We start from the raw sequence: 6208 nt of genomic DNA, 5'->3' as shown, positions 1-6208 counted from the left end.
AGAAAACAATGTAAATTGGGGCTCATTGTAGACAATCTAAAATATTTTCACACACCCCCTTTTTTGCACCCCTTCCCTGAATCCTTTGCTCTATAAAATGGAGATGATGTCAAGGGACCCAGAAAGAAATAGGATGGTTGGGAGCTGATTATGGAAGCAATGGTACAATTCTGCTTGCTGAGATTGAACAATGCAATGTCATGACATTTGGGTTAATTCCCAAGGAAGAATACATTTAAAGACAAACAAACATAGATCTAGGAATGGTTTGGGGGCTCACACTATATCTCAGCTCCAACTTTAGAACAATTAGGTCTTACATCATGGCTCTGCTCAATTCTCACCATCAGGAGGAGAACACAGAGGAGGCAGGTGCAATAGCCAAATGAGGTGAAGAAATGAGATGGTGCCTGGCTATCAGATAAAATAGCATCTGAGCTCTTAAAGGCTTGTCTCTAAACAAGCAGTCATCTAAGTGAGATGTCAACTAAGAAGCACACCATCATCAGTCACCAAGGGATTGTGAAGCTATACTCCTGAGTTGAAGGGAGGGATTAGTATTAGAGTCTAAAGTCTGAGAATGTGGTTTGCAGAAGGCTATGGATGACAGTGGAGGCCAAGATTCATTGGTGGAACAATACATGGAAAAAAACCTCCAGTCAACTCCCTCTAGCCACAGTTGTGGGATAGGAGGCAAGTGTTCATTAAATGATCATTAAGAGGTCATTGGTGAGTTGAGCATAGAAGGTCAAAGGCAGAAGCCTGACTTAAACAGTTAAAACTTCCCAGCAGATTCCCCCTGGGATACATGCTGGACTGGATCTACTTGCCAAAATCATATTTTTGGATTTTATTGTTTAGTTTGGTGTTTGATTGTACATATTAGGGGATATCTCAGGAGTGTCAGGTCATTTGGGGTCACCTTGTTGAAGTTGCAGTATATGTTTTTTTTCATTTTGGGGTGTATGAAAACCAGGACTGATGAACCTATGGGGGCAAGCCAGTGGAATAAGGGTTTGGAAGGTAGAGGGACACAGAGGTGGTGACGGGATGAGGGGTGATGGCGTCAAGAGGTTCATATAGAAAAAGAATGCTGGAAACCAATTGTGGTAGCAAATGTGCAGTGTGGCTGGGCGTGATGGAACTATGGAATGGTGTGATATATGTATTAATCCTAAACTGATTTTAAAATAATAAATAACAAAAAATAAAATGCTTTCAAGGTTATCTGCGGAAGCACGTGGAAGCTAGATGGGTAAGGCAATTTATCAAAGTCTGGTCAGCTTGAAGGGGAAAAGAAATGCAGAGATGATACAAGATTTCAGAAAAAGGGGGCCATTTCCATGGAACTCAAATGACTCTTAATTAACAAAGATTAAGTATGTTGTCATGAAATTGTCACATTTCCCAGCATGGGAGGGTGAGTAGAACAAGCAGTGGGTAGTTTCCTAAGGTGGAGAATTGGTGAGGACAAAGGCACTGTCCCCATAATTGTTCTGTGTGAGTCCATTATGCCATTCTATCCCAAGGAGAGCATGGCTCTTTTGAGGAAGATTATTCAAAAGATGAGAGTGAAGATTTTCTGGGTTTTTTTTTTAGATTTTATGGATGATATAATGGAAAGAACATGAATTCTTGGGGACCAAAGGGTAGAATAGTTGGGATTGAGTTTAGACTCCAAAATTATGTATTATAAATCTTATACCTGTGGCTATAATTTCATTTTTGAATGAGTATTCTATTATGTTCATGAAGCAGAATTAGTATAGGGCACATCTGTAGTCTATCTGGAAATTTTTTGTTTGTCTGACACTAGTTCATGTGTCACAAAAGAATTAAAATCCGTTTCATTGGAACGTTTCCACTAGTTCAGGGTTTGGGTCTAATGAATAAGGAATCTGGAGTTTGGGGGTTTGTTTTAAAGCTTATCACCTTTCTTCCTCTTTTCCCCTTCATTCATTCATTCATTCATTTACTCATTCATTTTGTTTAGGGAATATGTCACATACAAAGAAAAACCTATTATATATATATATATATTTGCACAGTCATTTCATCAATAGAGTAGCGCATTAAACTCACTATATATGTGGCTCTTTTTTACTTCTTCCTTTTTTTGTTTTGTTTGTTTTGATTTCTTTTTCACCCTCCCTTCCTTCTTAATTTCTTGTCCCTTCCCTCTCCCCCTCCTTCCTGGTCCTGGCCTGGCCACAGCCTTCAAGTCTTATCCTTTGGTGTGAAAACCATTTTTATTTTTTCCTTTATAATAATGGTGTCATACCCCTTTTCCTCTGGTGTGCCACAGAGATGCGGGTGTCACCGTGGGCTGCTGCCCCACCCAGGGTTACCGGTCTGCTAAGAACAAGCCCTACCCAAAGTCCCACTGCTGCTGAGTTGTCCCTGATGCCAAGATTCATGTCTCTGACCTGGGCTGGAAGCAGGCAGAGGTGGATGAATTCCCATTTTGTGTCTGCCTGGTGTCAGATGAATATTAGCCACCCTAGAGGCTGCTACATCTGTGCTAACAAGTATATGGTGAAAAGTTGTGGCAAAAATGGTTTTCACATCTGAGCATGGATCCACCCCTTCCATGTCACCCCATTAAAAATACGTTGTCCTGTGTGGGGCTGACAGACTCCACGTTGGGATTTGAGATTCTTTTGGAAAACTGCTAGGCACTGTGGCGAGCGTCCATATTGGCCAGTGCATCATGTCCATCTATACCAAGCTTCAAAACAAGGAACATTTGATTAAGGCATTTTACAGGACAACATTCAAGTTCCCTATGCACCAGAAGATCCACATTTCCTCCCCAATAGTGGGGCTTCATCAAGTTTAATACTGATCCATTTGAGGGCATGGTGGCTGAGAACGCCTCAGTCCACATGGCTTTGGAGGCAAATCCATCCCCAACTGTGGCCTCTTGGACGAATAGCAGGTCCTGTATTCATGAGGACCGTGGCAGTCCCGTGACCTGCCTGACCGGTGCCCACCAATAAATAAACTTCCTGAATCTAAAATATAAACGATAGTGTCATTACCTAGTTAACTGATGAACATTGTTGAGCAGGTTCTCCACTTTTTCCTGTCATGAGGGATGGACGGACCCATCTTTGTTTCTTTAAGAGTCTGTAAGTTTCCACTGCATGAATGTGCCAGAGTGTGGTTATTCATTCCTCTACAGATGAGTTTTTGACTGCACCTTCCTTTTGCTATAATAGAAATTGCTGCAAAGAACACAGGCATGCATATGTCCATTGTGCCTTGCTCTTTATGTCTTTCGGGTGTATACCAAGTAGACGGACATTGGGATCCTGAAGTATTTGTATTAGCATTCGCTTAAGGAAGCACTGTGCTGTTTTCCACGGTGATTGCACAATTCTGAAATCCCCTTTCTAGCATTAAGGATCTCCCTTCTTTCTTTTTCCTAGGAATGTCAGTGTGAGGTGGTGTATTATAATTTTAATGTGTGACTAATGAACATGAACATGTCTTCATATGATTGTTGGGCCCCTGAATATTACCTTTAGTAAATTGTCCATTTATGTCTTGTTCCAAATTTTTGATGGGGTTATTTTCACTCTTCTTATTAAAGATATATAGTTTTCTACAGATTTTTGGAAATTAGCTCTTTATCTGATATATCATTGCCAGTAAGTTCCCCCCTCTGTGAGGCACCTTCTTACCCTTTTGCTGAAGTCTTTTGCTGTACATAAATGCCACAGTTTTAGAAGGTCTCAGTCCCATATTTTGTCTTCTGTAGTGTGGGTATTTTCTTTATGTTCTGTAGTGCATTTATGCCATGTGTTAGGGCCCTTAAGGTTGTTCCTGTTTTTTTTCACTAATGGTACTTATGGTTTTCAGGCTTGTATTTAGGTCTTCGATCCATCTTACGTTTATTTTTTGTACATGTTGTGGAGTGTGTTAATGTGGTAGTTACATAATCTGTTGTCACTTTAAGACTGTTGAGTGAAGGGGTGGAGTTGAGCCTCTCAATCAGATCACAGCTTGATAACCTCATTTGGAGGTGCTAAAGGGATAAATACCTTGCTGGAGGCAGGACACATGCTCACTCCCTGGGAGATACTCTTGCTGACAAGACACGTGGAGCTATGCTAGTTACCTGGAGCTGGAGGAGCCACTGGAGACCCCTGCCAGCACTGAGATGCTTACACCACCACTGGGTCTACAAGACTTTCTACCCAGTGGCCTGTGATCTTCCTGAATCCAGCATCATTGCATGTGATTTGTGAGTCTCAAGAGGAATTTATACATTGGTATCAGACATATGGGGTAATATCAGCCTTATGGATTTGACCAGGACTGGGCTGGGATATTTTGTCAATATTCAATTGCTCTTGGAAATAAAGGTTTCTTATACATATATGAGTGTCTATGAATTTGTTTATCTAGTCAACTCAGATTAACACAGATACTTACACAATTTCATGTCAACTTGATAAAAGAATGAAGGGGGTGGTGGTGGAAGTTAGCCTGTCAATCAGGTCACAGCCTTATGATGCCTCCTAGTGTGTGGCCTACTCACGAGCCTTCTGGGAACTTGCTCTCTTTTTCTCCTGGGAGACAAACCACATTCTTTCTCTGCTTTGCCTTCCTGTTGACCATGGAGCCATGCTGATGGCATCCAGAGCTCTGGAGATGCGTCCACTGCATGCTGCATGAGTCTGAAGAGGGATTTACTGACTAGGATAGAACATATAGGCTAATATTCCTCTTATGGACTTGATCTGGAGTGGGCTGGGATGCTTCCTCAATATACAATTGCTCTTTGATAGAAAGTTCTTATACATATATGAGAGTCAATAAATTTGTTTCTCTAGTCAACCCGGCTGACACATGAGGTATGAGTCCTGCTTCATTCTTTTACTGGTGGAAATACAATTTTTACAGCACCATTAACTAAAAAGGCCATCTCTTCTACACTTAGTGTGTTTTAGTCCTTTATCAAAGATCAGGTTTTGTAGGCACTTGGTTTTATTTCTGGGTTCTCAGTTCTAATCCATTGGTCTCCATGTCCTTTTTCTTTCTTTATTATATGTGTGTGTGTGTGTGTGTGTCATCCTGGGCTTCTTTCCTTTCCATATAAATTTGGTAATATTTTTTCATTTTGTTTTCATTTCTCTGAAGAATTGTGCTGACATTTTTATTGGAATCGCATTGGATGTACAGAGTGCTTTTGATGATATTGATATTTTCACTGTATTAAGTCTTCCTACACAAGAGCATGTGCATTCTTCCATTCATGTAAGTCTCTTTTAGTTTCTTGTAGAAATGTTTTAAGATTTATTCCTAAATATTTTACCTTCGGGGCAGTTTAAATAATATTGTTTGTTTAATTTCCTTTTCAATGTCATTTTTAATATTAAAAAAATCCCTTGAATTTTTGTATTTTGATTTTGAAACCTACATTACCAAACTTTCAATTAGATCTAGCAGTTTTTTAATGGAATCTTTAGGATTTTCTGCACAGAGAATTATATCATCTTCAAATAAAGAGAGTTTTGTTTTTCTTTGCCAATGTGCATAACTTTAATAGCTTTTTGACATCTTAAAGCTCTGGCTAAGACTCATAGGACTATATAAAATAAGAGTGGAAAAGGGAATGCTTTCAATCTCTCTCCAGTAAGCGAGATGCTAGCCATTGGATTTGCATGTATTACCTTTATTATGTTGAGGAATTTCCATTCTATTCCTATTTTATTAAGTAATTTACTTTGCCAAGAATGGATGTTAAATTTCATCAACTTTTACTTTATCAACTATTGAATGTTGAGCTTTATCAACTATTACTTTTTCTGCATTGATTGAGATAAACATATGGTTCTTTTGTTTATGTGGCAGATTACACTGATTTTTTTTTTTAGTATGGAACCGTCCTTGCAAACCTGATACGTATCCTTCTTGATCAAGATGCACTTTTTTATGCTTTACTGAACTCTACTGGCTAGAATTTTATTGAAAATTTTGATGTCTATATTCACGGGGGATATTGGTCTATTTTTATTATGATGTGTCTTGGTGATTTTCATTTGGGATCCATTCTGTTTGGAGTTTTCTGACTTCTTAAATAGTTCTCAATGTTATATTATTAGGGAAGTTCCCCTTTAATATTTTGTCAACGATTTCATCTGGAGTTAATATTTCTTCTTTCTGCTCTGAGATGTTTATCAAACATAAAGTATTCCTT

The 6208-nt window shown here is 39.1% G+C and overlaps 1 pseudogene; it reads left to right on the top strand.

Annotated features, from left to right (window-relative positions):
- The first annotated feature begins 1412 nt into the window (after positions 1–1412).
- On the top strand, positions 1413–2935 carry LOC142422698 (large ribosomal subunit protein uL16-like; annotated as a pseudogene).
- The last annotated feature ends 3273 nt before the right edge of the window (positions 2936–6208 follow it).

The sequence above is a fragment of the Tenrec ecaudatus genome, chromosome 12, assembly GCF_050624435.1.
Source record: "Tenrec ecaudatus isolate mTenEca1 chromosome 12, mTenEca1.hap1, whole genome shotgun sequence".
Taxonomy (NCBI): Eukaryota; Metazoa; Chordata; class Mammalia; order Afrosoricida; family Tenrecidae; genus Tenrec; species Tenrec ecaudatus.
This window is presented reverse-complemented; position numbering and strand designations above follow the sequence as displayed.